Source organism: Colossoma macropomum, unplaced genomic scaffold (genome assembly GCF_904425465.1).
Source record: "Colossoma macropomum unplaced genomic scaffold, Colossoma_macropomum, whole genome shotgun sequence".
NCBI lineage: Eukaryota > Metazoa > Chordata > Actinopteri > Characiformes > Serrasalmidae > Colossoma > Colossoma macropomum.
This window is the reverse complement of record NW_023494796.1, coordinates 1,552,766-1,568,469: the sequence shown is the minus strand read 5'-3', so window position 1 is coordinate 1,568,469 and position 15,704 is coordinate 1,552,766. Positions and strand designations below refer to the sequence as shown.

General features: G+C 39.5%; 1 pseudogene; it reads left to right on the top strand.

The window, feature by feature from the left end:
* Positions 1 to 15,704, top strand: part of LOC118817120 — a 55,641-nt pseudogene that overhangs the window by 27,810 nt on the left and 12,127 nt on the right.

The window sequence follows — 15,704 nt, the reverse complement described above, 5'->3', positions numbered from 1 at the left end:
GACTCATACCACTGGTCTCGTTTCTCTCTTTGGTATTTCAATGGACATATTTCCTCTAACTCCATCTTGCACACCTTCGGCTGCTGCTCCCCCTTTTACATGTATTTCAGGAACCAAATCTAGGGATGGAAGTACCTCTGCAGCTGTAACCTCTGGCATCATTCGATGAATGGCATAATTTCTTGGCCCTTCAACTTGCTTGGTGCAGCTTGCCGAGGGGGGTTTTGACTGTGGTCAGCACTAGACTTCTGGTGCATAGCAGATGAATCGAAACCCTGCAACATGTCTCCTCAACTCTGGCCTCCACTAAGGCTCACAGGCTGGAAAACTTCAAAATCAGAATCCTCTGATTTGACTGAGGTCAATTCAGCCTCCCCATTCTGGATCCCACATCCAGTCTTATGCTCATTAACTGGCTGGCCTTCAATTATTTGCTGCTGTACCCTTGTCACTTGTCTCTGGTATGGACCTGGTAAGCAAGTGTCCAGTGGTATCCTCACCAGACATTCAACAGGCAGAGGATTATGGCGATGGACAGTTTTTACCACTCCAGCCCCACTTTCTGGTTTAACTTGGTAAACAGGAAGAATTTCCATCTTTTGGACAACAATGTAAAGCATGGTTTTCCACTGATTCTGTAGCTTGTGTTTGCCTGTGACATTGAAATTCCTGAGCAGAACATGATCTCCTTCATCCAAAACCTGCTCCTTGACTAGTCGATCGTATGCTTTTTTGTTCCGTTCATGGTTCTTTCCAGCTGCTTCTGTTGCCAACTGATATGCCCTTTGGAGTTCTGATCTGAGTTGAGCAATGTAGTGTTGGTAACTAACTTCCTCTTCACCCTCAGTGGACACACCAAAACAGAGATCAACTGGCAGACGAGCCTCCCTGCCAAACATCAGTAGATGGGGGTAACCAGTGGCATCATTATGCATGCAAGTATAGGCATGCAGCTACAATAATCTGGCTCCATTTCTGCTTTTGCTTTGGATCCAGTGTGCCCAGCAGGGAGAGCAGAGTCCTACTGAACCTCTCTGGATGTGGGTCCCCTTGGGACATCTGCAGGAGATCACCAATCAACTTGGACTCGAAATCACGCCCCTGATCTGAATGTATACAAGCAGGAAGCCCACAGTGCACAAAGTATTTCTTGAACAGAATCTTGGCAACAGTTGAAGCTTTTTGATCCTTTGTCTGGAAAGCCTGAGCATAATGAGTGAAGTGATCAGTCACTACAAATATGTTTCAGAATCCTTGGCTGTCTGGCGCTAGAGACAAAAAACGATGCACACTAGATGTAATGGATCCTAACTTTGATCTTATTCAGCATCTTATTCAGAGGAGCTGTTCTGTGAGGGGGTATTTTACATGCAATGCACTGTCCACAATTCTTGACATACTCCTTGATGTCCATGCCCAAACCTAACCCCAACCCCAAACCTAAACCTACTCCTAAACCTAACCCTAACCCCAAACCTAAACCTACTCCTAAACCTAACCCTAACCCCAAACCTAAACCTACTCCTAAACCTAACCCCAACCCCAAACCTAAACCTACTCCTAAACCTAACCCCAACCCCAAACCTACTCCTAAACCTAACCCTAACCCCAAACCTAAACCTACTCCTAAACCTAACCCTAACCCCAAACCTAAACCTACTCCTAAACCTAACCCTAACCCCAAACCTAAACCTACTCCTAAACCTAACCCCAACCCCAAACCTACTCCTAAACCTAACCCCAACCCCAAACCTACTCCTAAACCTAACCCCAACCCCAAACCTACTCCTAAACCTAACCCTAACCCCAAACCTAAACCTACTCCTAAACCTAACCCTAACCCCAAACCTAAACCTACTCCTAAACCTAACCCCAACCCCAAACCTACTCCTAAACCTAACCCCAAACCCAAACCTACTCCTAAACCTAACCCCAACCCCAAACCTACTCCTAAACCTAACCCTAACCCCAAACCTAAACCTACTCCTAAACCTAACCCTAACCCCAAACCTAAACCTACTCCTAAACCTAACCCCAACCCCAAACCTACTCCTAAACCTAACCCCAAACCCAAACCTACTCCTAAACCTAACCCCAACCCCAAACCTAAACCTACTCCTAAACCTAACCCTAACCCCAAACCTAAACCTACTCCTAAACCTAACCCTAACCATAATGTCGTTGAGACATGAGAACGATTTAAGCATCTGTAGATCATCTATTTTTTCTTATATTTATTATATTTTTTTCTTTAGTTTTCTTATTTTAATGTGGACTAAATATTAGATCAACTTTAGGGTTTTTTTCATGCTAGAATTTGACGTGGGTAGGGGGACAAATTCAGAAAGCATGATAGTAATTGTCTGTTAAAGCTGGACAGTGTTGGCATGCATTGCTGTGACTAAATCCCATACGGTGTAGTTTAGAGGTCCAGTGAAGGGTTTTATATTGAATTAACTGGAGTTTTCAGTTGCTGGTCATAGAGAAGATATCCTTAACTATGTTTTGACAGTTGAGATTATATCTTTCTTTTATATCTGAGGTCCAAAAAAAGGGAAGGAGGCATTATTAATCTGTTTATTGTTTTGGTAAATGTTCTTGTTTGTTTGCCTGTCCTGTCTTGTCCAGTTTATCTACCGTTGGAATGTCCCTTATGCCTTGTCTCTCAGCTATCTCTCTTTCCTTTCACATAAAGCGGTGGGATGGGTGGGCGGGGGTGTGTGGTTTCGGAGGGAGTGACTGTGGGTGGAGGAGGTTGGGTGGTTGTGGTACCACATCACCTTATATCTGTGTGACTATGAATAAATGATCAATCGTGACATTAATAATGAAACGAAAAAGCAAAATTAATGTCACTGTAAAACTAGCCTGGGGATAACTCATTTTAAAATTGATGACTGCAACATGTTCCATCAAAGTTTGAGATGAGGCAATTTAAGACTAGAAATGTTCTGAAATGTTCAAAACACATCTTGAACAGGTGAGGCCAAGTCCTTCATGAGCAAGGATAGATCAAGGCTTGAAAAAAACTAATTCCATCAGCTAATAATCCAACAGAGCTGCACTTGTATAAGTGAAGAATGACAAAAAGAAAATCTGTGTCTTCAGCTTCCAAACATGTATAAACTGCTTTTAAAGGTGATGTACCACAGTGGTAAACATGCTCCTGCCCCAAGTTCATAAGGTATAACATCAAATACTGCTTTTGATTTAATACAGGTCAAAGAGAATGAACTCATCACTGCTTTCTGTTTTTATTGGCACACACTATCCCAAACTGAAGTTTGTAGATCAAAATCATATTTAAAGAATTTGCCTAGAACAGATATTATCTGGTGGGTTTTATGTTCTTGCAGCTACTTTGAGGTTAGATGAGCTGATCAGCTTTGTGGCAGAAATTCAGTTTTGTGCAATTTTGTCAAAATGTAAATTCTGGATTTGTGCAGTGTACCCCACAATTAGCACACAGACACCATAACCAAAGACCATAACTGAAAACTATGGAGTTAAGTTTGTGCCAAAGGTTTTAAACAAAATGATACAATTCACAAACAAAATATTATGTCAAAATGTAAAATCATACTGCCAGTGCAAATAATGAACGTTGGATCAAAGCCATTTTTAGTCCCTTTAGTACTCATTTTGAAATGTTTATCAGTCATCAGCCATGCCCATTCCACAAACCTTGGAAACTCCCCCAACATGGCAGAATATGTGGTTTTCAAGCAAAGCTTCCCATATTCCATTTATGTTATTTATATAATACATTTTTGAGCTAAAAATTATTTTAATTATAATTTTATAATTGGCTGTTACGCATCCCTCCAGCCATGACTCTCAAGACTCTAATTCCCAGAACCCCCTGGGTGATCACGTGATGTCTAGGCCACCCGGTTCCACCTATGAGAGATCAGCTTCTCCTGATTACTGATGCTTTTCACCTGTGTTTTGATCATATGACCACAGCCAGTCAGCTTGTAAGCCCAGGCTTTAGGCTTAGTTAGTTGCGAGCTTTTGCCTTTTATATAGAGCTGCTTGTTCTGATTTCTTGCGTATCTGACCGTTTGTTCGTACTTTTCAAATTTGTCTTTCACCTGTTCACTTTTTGGGATTCAGTTGCTTGGACTGATGTTTGTATAGTGTTTTCTCATACTGGTTCTAAACTTCACCTGTTTTTTGACTACGATTTTGGACTGTGGAACAAACAAGTAAAGACTCTTTTTCACCTTTTAACCATGAGCGTCTGACTAAGTCTGTCATGTTGTTTCTGTATTATTTATATATATTTTTATTTTAATATTCTGCTTGCAGATTTCATTTTTTATGATTTTTTTTAATCACAAAATGAACTCCATAAAAAACATTTGTTTTCTATGTTTACTAAAAGGTGAGTCTGTTACCACTATACATGAAATATGGCTGAACTGTTCAAACCTACACTTTGTTGAACCATCCAAAGCTTGGATGTTAATGTTAACCCTAGAAATATTTGTTTATTTTACAAATTGCTGTAATTTGTTTGTTCAAGCGATTAAATGTCATTTATGTATCCATATGAGGATCAAGATTTTTTTTTTTAATCGGAGACAAAGATTCTGGACTAATAAAAAAATGTTCTGGGCTATAGCACAAGAATGAAAACAAAAATTCAAATATCCAAAATATGCATTTGTCACCAACAGAACAAACATCCACACGCACAAAACACATGAACTGAACATAAAGCCAGGTTACCTGTGATGATGAGGGACAGAGGCTCACTTTCACTGGAGAAACTATGGATGAAATGACCAGGAGACCAATCATTATAGATCCATGCAAGCTTGACATGGAACTTTATTAGCCTGAAAGATCTCTGGGTTCTCATAGATACAGCTGTAGTTCCCCTGGTGGGAAACATCTGCAGCATGAAAGATGAAGGAGGCTGAGTGATTGACAGCTGTCTGGGTGTGGCTTCTGTTGTTGCAGGGCAGTTTGAGGTGGAAGGAGCCTCCTGGGTACTGCAGCTGAGTGGAGCAGGTGATGGTGAAGCTGTAGCCCTGGAACACCTCTGACCCCTGGAGACCCCTGGACTCTCTTATGGTAGCAGAGAAAGAGATGTTGGGCCTCACCAGGATTCCTGTGAATATGCATAAAAAAGTAAAAAAGTGTTATTTGCACTTTGTCTAATAGCTCATAATAATTTCCCCATAGCCCTGACTTACATAAGCAGATCATGCTAAATATAATATGGAGAATACTGCAATCCCTCAGTGCAGAGGCAGAACCTACACACTCAATCACAGGATCCCATGTGGAAGGTTTTTGTCTAGTCTTCACTGTGTCCTAACAGCAAGTACATGTTCAAATATAGTATCACACTGTGTCACAAAGCCTTCAGGATGAATACCTTGCAAAAATGTCAAATGTGCACATCAAGACAAAATGTAAGCATAACCAAACCATGGACTATCAGAAAATAGCTGCTTCACTGATGCAGCTGTCCAGCTGTGGGTTTGGTACATTAATTTGAATAGAGTGTATAAAGGATTATGTTTTATCCCCACATTTAACATCAATAGACCTTTTAAAACAGCTTAATGCAACCCTGGTGTTGGGCAGCTTGGCTGTATCTGCCAACTACTATCTGTTAAGTCTACTTAGATAACTTGCTAAGTATCTTTAGCAATCATCGACTCACAACAAATGGTATTCTCCTCTAACATCCAGCACACTGGCAATTGATCTCCAAATCGTTTCGTGGACGGCTTATAGAAATCCAAGAGTTTCCACTCTTACGTCTAATATTGTTTTTATTATTACTATTATTATTTTATGATTATATGTTTTTGTGCCTGAAACATGCAGATTTTTTTCAGTCAAATTGGTAAAAGGTGTGCAGAACTGCAGGCAAAATCCAAATAAAAAAGCACAAGTAGATTGAGTTAGTCCTTAATTTAGAAGCAAGCCAAAACAAAACTAGCCAAAACAAAACTAAAGTGTGATCACCTGTAAGTTTGAGAAAATGAATAACATTGTGTCACTGCTCTTCAGTTTCCATTTCCCAAGGCATTAGTCAGCATATGACCTGCACTACTAACATTATTCCTCATAATGAACAGCCATATGTTCAGTTCTGCCCTCTTAATATTCACCTCCATCGCTGCAATATTCGATTTAATGTTTTCATGAACATTAACATGCTGAGTGGTGGGAGGTGGGAGATCATGTGTGCAGTGTCTGGGACCTTTGAAAAGAAATGTTGAAACATCACTCTCACACCACGCTGCTGTTTTGCTATATAAATGAATATACTGTTGTTATGCTAATTATAGTAAACTTGTTATGCTGTCTGTCACAGTTGCTGAAAGATGAGAACATTCTCAACAGAACAGTTAATGGTAGAAATGGAAGGTTCAAACAGAAGGTAGTCAGGATGAGGTTATGCAGTTATTCTGTAAAAGCTACTGTCCTAAATTCAGTCCTACTTGAAGTGCTCATGGTGACTAGACAGACAGAATTTCAGAGTTCGGATGTTTCTGTAATACAGCCCCTGTTTCAGTTCAGTCTGTTTCACAGAGTCTCACAATAATGTGTTTAAAGCTACTCGTTTAACAGAGTGAATATGATACACTGAAAAGTCTGAGACTAGAAATGTTATATATATATATATATATATATATATATATATATATATATAAATATATATATATAAAACATTTATATATTTTGCAGTTTCTTGCAGTTTTTGGTTCCTCCCATGTGTTGTAGCTGGGGCCTCAATTACTGTGACACCCAGAGTAAGCACAGCACACGCAGCGGTTTTACCAGAGCCGGTTTATGAGGAGTCTGGCCACTTCCTATTCCCCCCATTATATCAAAAACAGGACTGCTAAACAGCAGAGGGCGCCCACGAGTGAGTCCTCAATGAATGGGAGTGAATGGAGCTCAACGGCTAAAAACGGAAAGTTAAAATAGTTTCTAATCTCTCGCCCACAAAACTTTTAGAAAGTAGAAGGATGTATTGCACTAAAAAAGCAAAGAAAAATCACTTATATATTTCCTTTTTTCTACAGCAAACAGGTTTTGGGCAGCAGGAGGCGGGCTTTACTGCTAGAGAGTGATGATTGGTTGGCGAGCGGAACAGCTCATTGGCTGTTCGCGCTCACTGACGTCATGAACGTACATGAGGTGCCGTTTTAAACTCCTATAACTCGAGTTGAAAAGCTCTTAAAAATGTAACAGCAGTGTTAAAATGTTTTATGCTGTTGGAAATGATTGTGTTCTTTTACATTAAAAATGTTTAAGTATTTATAAACTATGATTTTGCTCAAATGCTCCATCTTAGCCCATTCATTTTGTTCTCACTCGGGAGCGCCCTCTAGCGTTTGAGAAAACCGGAAGACATTGTAGAGTGGTAATTCTCCACTCTAGAAGTTCTCTGGTGTTACACGGTTTGTTAGAAGCACAGTGGTGCTTGTACGGGTAAGACCTACTTAACAGCTGTCCTCCTAAAATGTCTGTATAATGTAAAGCTTAGAGACACAGAATGTATTTAAAAGGTATGTCCATGCCTTGTGTGTTTGTAAATGGATTTGAATGAAGTATTTTGAGATCTGTCTGGTTCTAATGTGTTAGTTAAGGTGCTATACGGTCACAGTGCATTTTAAGTTGTACTAATGTCGTTTTTTTTTTTTTGCTTTTTTTTGCTCTGTGCTTCCCGAGCGCCATCTGGTGGCCTTGTTGCGTACAGCACTTGTGCTGAAGCCAAGCTGCGCAGTTAAGAGTAGCTGAAATGATTATCTGCAATACTTTAAGCATTGTAAATTGAAATTGTAAATGAACCCACCTCATTTTGTTTCATATATTATACAAAATGATGACACATGTTTTGTGAACATGTAAAAACCTCTGTGAAGCTGGCCGCCCCCATGTGGTCAGAAATGGAATAAAAATTCTACTATTCGTTTGTGCTGGTTTGTGCCGTTAAAAAATAAACATTTGTACTGTTTTAATTCTCCAGTTATAAAGCCATAAAGGTTGGACGAGGGACGTCACTCAGCCCCCCATCAGCATCCAAATCGCACCAAAATGGTCTCATTCGTTTGTGCTGGTTTGTGCTGGTTTGTGCCATTTAAAGAAACGTTGTGCTCTTTTAATCCTTAAGTTGTTGTATAAGCAGGTTTTGTCACTACAGATGACATCATTACCACAGGATTAACACTAGGTGACAGTGAAGATCTGAGAAAGGCCTTTTTGCCTCCTGGGCAGCGGCTGTCCCTGATCACTACAGAGTCATCTGGCTTTTTCAGCTTTAATTATTCAGCTTCATCACTGCACTGAGTAGAAATCAAGAGCTGAACTAAAATGATGATTAGAAATGACTACTTTGCTCTTTAAAAACATTTTCAAAACGAATCCAGGGTTTTGTGAGGTTACACTTAGTTTAAGGAATAAAACATTAATGTTGGTCTATTTAGCGCATCATGTGCGCTCATGTTAATGTGTGACTGTTAAAATGCTCATCAAATATCAATGAAAATTTACTGGACCCACCAAGAACACAACAGATTTTAACAGTGACCAATGTGGGCTTTATCCCGCTCTGGAAATGTATAATTCTCTAGAAGGTGTTTCACTCTGTGTATCGAAGTATCAGAGACAGAAGCACAGGTTTTAGTGTAAATCAGCTCCGTCATAGTCATCCCGTATTTGTTAAGAACTTCTGGTGGTGCTGTAGTTCTTGGGTGAACAGAAGTCCAAAATACTCAGTTTCTACTCATTTATTAACAGCAAGCAAAACGATGTGGATGCTGAAAATGAAACGTGATTGTGACGCCTTTTCTCTTTAAAAGACAGAGAGAGCTTAGACCTACTAGCTCATTCATACCAGCAGCTCCGGTTACAATGCATTTACTATTTTATGCGCTTCCCAAGAAAATAATACATCCCTTACAAGTTGTAGCAGCACAAATCCTAGTGAAATTATTATTATTATTATTATTATTATTATTATTATTCTCTCATACATTGTGTACTTCCTATAGCTTTGCCATGTGTGCAGTTCTGCTCCTCTCTTTCCGAAGTGTAACAGGTAAGGAGACGGTTCTCTGGTTCTCCTTTACACTGGAACTTTTTCTTTCCAAAGGGGTATTTCCCTTCTCCGAAGAGCGCCCCCTGTAGAGTTAGTGGAGGCCCACAGTCCAGCTCCCTACAGACTACCTCTGCATCCTGCCAGTCAAAGCCAGTCTCACATACTGTGGTCCAGGACTGATGGGGCTTCACCTCCAGTCTCCCAGAGCAGAGTCCAGCTCCATCTACAAGTCTCACAGAGTCTGAAAATACACAGATCACACAGATGTTGAGTAAATGCATTAAATTCCATTTCATCTATTGGAAACGAACCATCAGATGAAGTGGACTATGTGCAAGAGGGCTGCAAAGTACTGGAGTGTTTTTGTTTTGTAGAATTGTTCCACTACACACAGATCTGTTCTTGTATGACAACATTTGACGAAAGACCAAAGCTGTTCTAATATATATTGTTGTAAAACATAATTATAATGATCATATTAATTGTAGAAATACTACTACCACCACTACTACTACTACTAATAATAATAATAATGATAATAATGTGTACATTTAAAGTATGGCCCCCAACCCCCAATACAAAGTTTTAGCTATTTGCAGTTAACCAAACAAGAACAATTTCAGTACCTTAACACAACTAATATGACAAGTGGTTTCTTCACTTTTAATGACTGTTGCAGTCTCAGAATTATTCAACCCCCTGAACAGAATCCACATAGGAGCACACATTTGCAAAATGTGTGTGAAGTTGTCAGAAATATGGCTAGGTCAATAGAGTGTCCAGAAAATTAAGAGATGAAATCAGTGCCTTGCACAAACAAGAAAAAGGATACAAAAAGAGAGCAAAGGCACTGAATGATCCTAGAGATACAGTTGGGAGCATAGAACACTGGCTACACTATCTGGATGTGGCAGAAAGGGGAAGCCATCACTGGCTGCCACCAGATTCCTGAGAAAGCAGGTGATCAAAAACCCTCAAGTCTTACAGCAAAAGACTTGCATCAAGATTTGGTGGCAGCAGGCACTGACGTTTCAGCTTGCACAGTAAGGTGCACACTACACACGTATATACGTACACCTCTACTGATCCAAAAGTGCAAGAAAAGTCAGCTGCAATATGCTGAAAACCATATAAATAAGCCACAGATGTTTTGGGATTCTGTTTTGTGGAGCGATAAAACAAAACTGGAACTTTTTGGGCCCTGCTTTGCTTCCTCTGGCCCTGGAAACCTGCAGCACGTGGAGAGCAAGATGGATTCAGGAAATCTTAGGAGAAGATGTAATACCTTCTGTGAGGAAGCTCAAACTTGGGCATCATTGGATCTTCCAACAAAGAGAAGAACAGAAGATCCAAACCTCGAAGAAAATGTGGTGGGATTTGCAGAGGGCGGTTGCAGCATGCAAACCCAAGAATATTAGTCAACGGCAGGCCATTGCCCATGAGGAATGGACTAAGATTCCTCAGGAATGCTGCCAGAACCTGGTGTCTGGCTATGCATCAGGTCTGTAGTCAAGTCAAGTCAAGTCAAATTTATTTGTATAGCGCTTTTTACAACTGATGTTGTCACAAAGCAGCTTCACAGAAATCCATTTAGGACAAAGTTTCAACATGAAATGTAAATCCTCCAGGTGAGCGAGCCAGGAAAAACTCCCTCAGAGCTGGGGTCAAATTACCTACAAAATTATTATACTACTAATTTTAATAGTAGTAGTAGTAGTAATAGTTAGGAGTCCACTTCAGTGTAGAGTGGGCAGCCAGTCCAAGGCAGGTGGCGGTGACTGGGGTGTGGGCAACTGGTCTGAAGCGGGTAGCTGGAGAGCTCTACAGACAATCATCCAGCAGTGTCCGGCCGGACAGGTGGGCAGTCGTTTTCTCGGAAGAAAGGTAGGGAGATGGACTACAACAGCTTAACTAAAAGGAGAGAACCAAAAGGGCACACAGACACGGGAGCACCCTGAGACAATTTGGCATCCCTCCGCTCCACCGTCCACAAACCTGAGGGTTCGCGTGTGAGCGGCGGGACGACAGCAGCAGCGTCTCAGTTTACTATAATTCCCTGCATCCATGGACCCCTGGATCTGCTGCCTTTATCTAAGGGGGAACATTAACTACCAAAAGCTAAACTAAACAAGTGAGTTTTCAGCCTAGATTTGAAGATTGCGACTGAGTCTGAGTCCCAAACATTTTCTGGAAGATCATTCCAGAGTTTGGGGGCTTTATAAGAAAATGCTCTTCCCCCAGATGAAACCTTCTGAATTCTGGGAACTTTTAAAAAGCCAGCACTCTGTGATCTGAGTAATCGTGGTGGCTCGTAATGGGAAATGAGGTCTTGTAGGTACTCAGGAGCGAGCCCATGTAGGGCTTTATACGTCAATAAAAGAATTTTGTAATCAATACGGAATTTAACAGGCAGCCAATGGAGTGATGAGTGATCTGTAGCGGGTCATAACAGCAAAAGGGTGCTCTACTAAGTACTAAAGATAATAAATTCCTAGCCAGTCCAGGTATCCATGTGATGCAAATAAAATAGCTCTGGTTGTGGATTCTATTCAGTTGAATAATTCTGAGACTACAGTAGTCATTAAAAGTGACATTTCATGTTCTGGCTTGGTTATTGGAAGTAAATTCATTATGGATCATTACAAATACTTTGCTTTTTATAATAAGATGTTTTATAATTGCATTGCAGCCTCTAAATCGTAATCGAATTGAATTGTGAGATATATATATATATATATATATATATATATATATATATATATATATATATATATAGGTAACACTTTCTTTGAAGGGTGTCCACACTTTTTGCCTAGACTTTCAACTTTTTTTTTTTTTTTTCTCAAGCATTTGTACTTTGCAATACGCTATTCTTTCTACTTTTTACACTAATTATTCATATATAAAATGTACTGTTCATTCAACACTCTATAGGTAATTGTGGAAAATGTTACTTAAACTAAGCTTAACTTTCTTTAGGTAAATGCTAACACTGTTATCCCAATTACTTTGGAGGTTTTATTTTTAGTGATGTTCTTCCTCACTTATGGTTTTGGAGAAGGCACAAGTATAACTGTGCATTAGTTATCCTGTGTAACTGAGGTTAAATGTGACAAGCACTGTTATCACAAGGAATGATTCCTTTTTTGGCATTACTTCAAAGTACAATCGAGTGGTGGCTCTTTGACTTTCCTCACTCAGGGTGCTGATAATTTTGTAAGAAACGTCCTTTATAAATTTGCCTTGCTTTGCCTTCACCATAAAAGTGATGGAAGCCACGTTATCCTCACTAAAGTGCCTGTTACATGAATGGATGGATCTTGAATGGAATGGATAAGTATTATGGGCCTGTCCCACCACCACACAGAGTTTGAGACTTTAAGTTGATTGACTGTTCATAGCATATTTATGAGTAATTCACTGTCCATATAGTAAAGTGACATGCAAAGCAACATTCATAAGTGATTCACAGCATTTTTAAGAGATGTTTACAGACCATGTGTATAAATAGTGATAGTGATTTACAATAAAATATCTACAATTATTTTCCCTACCTTTGTAGCAAGACCCAATGACTGTGAAAAGGAGTCAGTAAACACCACAAGTAGGAAGGTCCCTTTTTTTATTGGCAAGACCAGAACAGGCACTTAAACATGCTGCTCAAACTCAAATCAGGAACCTACAAACTCTTCTGAACATGGAACTGCAAAATAGGCAAAAATAAAATAATCCTCCTTTACAGTAAAATAAAGCTCTGCTGATCGTTCAACACAGTTTCAACTATAAACGGTCTTAAACACTGGAGTTAATATAGCCTATATCTGCTAATTTACCCTTTAACCCTGCAGGCCTGCAGGCTTCTGATCACAGCAGGACAGTCAACAGTCTTGCCCAGCTAACTAGTAAGTTAGCTAACAAAAAAGCGAAGGGAAAGATTTAAGACAAACATCGGTAATTTGGATACGAATGGACTTATATGAATTCATTATCACTCCAGTTGGTTTCCCGATATATTTAATCTGTAACGAGAAACTATCAAATACTGAAAAGTCGCGAGGCTGAAATCAGCTTCTCGTTCGCCAGCTTGTTTTTCGAATTTATCCGTTCCACCTTAAATGCTGCAGCAGTTACATTCTGGCACCTCAGGCGCCATTTAAGGTGGAACGGGTAAATTCAAACAAGAAGCTGGCGAACGAGAGGCGACTTCAGCCTCATAAAAAACAAACTTTGAGAGACTTTTTCCAAGAATTACTTTACTTTTTTACAAGATTATTTTACTTTTCGGCAAAGTTTCGTGGTGGAGATGCGAGACATGCGGCCATAACTGAAGCTAAACTAAAGCTATAGCTGAGCTAAAGGTTAAAACAGAGCAAAGTAAGTCTTTCGTTTATATACTTTCAGCCTATACTACCACATCAGCACACACTGAGACACATTACAGCCAGGATAGTAAAATGATGTTTGTTGACACTTCGCCGACCCCTGGTATAGACCACGTCACTAGCCAAACGTTAGCAAGTGTTTTAAGTGCACCTTGCATTTGGGACTAGCTTGTTTAACGTATCACTCCGCATCGCACTGCTGTGCATTATAAGTAATGCTCATTTAGGCCCACTAACTACTTCAACTTGACTGGCACAGTTACAAAACAGCAAGCTAAGTTAAATCAGTATCAGTTATTTAAATTAAAAAAAAAGAATGTTGTTATCAAGAGCCGCATAAGGTCTGTTAATCTTTGGGGCTTAACTGAATCATGTAACTTAGCTAATTAGGTGACGTTAACATTAGCCTGATGCATTTTAATAGCTAATGTAAGGTAGGTAGGTAAAGTTTCTTGGCTACAGTTACTGATCATAAGTAAAGTAGCTAATTTTACTGCTGTACTGCTAGTTATATATCATACCTCTGCTATGACAGTCTGTCTAGCCCACTAACATAACGTTCATGTGCTTCCAGTATAAATAGGCTCATCCTGTACGTGTAGAGTTCCACACATCTGACTGCTCCTGTTTGATCTTTGTATAGCCAGAAGAGGACAGACAGCCAGCAGCAGTGCCAGTATCATGATATCTTCAGACTCTTGCAGTGACTTGTGTCGTTTTGTTTATTTTCTTCATATTTTTGTTTTGTTTTTCAGAGAATTTAAAATAATTTCAGTCTAAGAAGAAAAGGAGCAAAGTGAAGGCAGGACCCCTTAAGTAACGGCCACATGAGGTGGTGTGTTTTATTTTTTGTTTTAGAAAAGAGTTGAAGATTTTATTGAACACATCTGTATTTTGCAGTTCCATGTTCAGAAGAGTTTGTAGGTTCCTGATTTGAGTTTGAGCAGCATGTTTAAGTGCCTGTTCTGGTCTTGCCAATAAAAAAAAAGGACCTTCCTACTTGTGGTGTTTACTGACTCCTTTTCACAGTCATTGGGTCTTGCTGCAAAGGTAAGGAAAATAATTGTAGATATTTTATTGTAAATCACTATCACTATTTATACACATGGTCTGTAAACATCTCTTAAAAATGCTGTGAATCACTTATGAATGCTGCTTGGCATGTCACTTTACTATATGGACAGTGAATTACTCATAAATATGCTATGAACAGTCAATCAACTTAAAGTCTCAAACTCTGTGTGGTGGTGGGACAGGTCCATAATACTTATCCATTCCATTCAAGATCCATCCATTCATGTAACTTTAGTGAGGATAACATGACGTATTGCAAAATACAAATGCTTGAGAGTTGAAGGTCTAGGCAGAAAGTGTCAAAACACTTTCTGTCCAAAGGGATAAAGCCAGGTCATTTTATGCTGACAGTCCAGAAACGAGGAGTTTCACTGAAAATAATAAATAAAATGAGGACTTTTACTTTGAAAAACATCTTTCGGTAAAATGACATAGTAGTCCATATTAATATCATGTAAAACATGTATTTATGAATGTTGATTTAAGCATTCATGAACATGTTATGAAGTGTTTATGTAAGGTGATATGAATGTGTCATGTAGACACCCTTCAAAGAAAGTGTTACCAACAAATTAATAGCTGATGACAGCAATCTGCAAAAAATGTAACCTGGGGGTGGGGTGGGGAGGTGGAGTGGGTCCACTTCCACTAGTGCTGGGACCTGAGTGGTCCATATCATATAATCCAGAATTTAACCAACCCTGAAACAAACTAAGCATGCAGAATAAACTGCCCTGGCAGATTATGCCAGTAAAAAGGTGAGAAAGGAAATCCAGGCATAAAGCATGATGCATCACTGCCTCCGCTGGTAGAGAGAGGAACTGCAGCACCGTCATCGGCACAGGACTGCTTGCAAACACACCTCTGAAGAGGAAACAGGAGAACATTAACTTATTCTCCAGGGTATATTTTGGTTTGTCCATCTGAGTTTACATGACCAAATCGTAGGCGAATTATTCAGTAACTGCACGAAATAAATGTTTATTTTATTTATTTATTTATTTTGGAAAAGCTCCCCTCAAATGAACAGAACATGTGTTTTATGATCACACATATTGTTATATGCTTACAATTTACAGCTGAAAGCCAAAAAACTTAGACGCTCTTTGTATTATTTTATAAAAATACTTTTTACAGAGTTTATCACTGAAGAGACGCCAACTGTTTATAGTTTA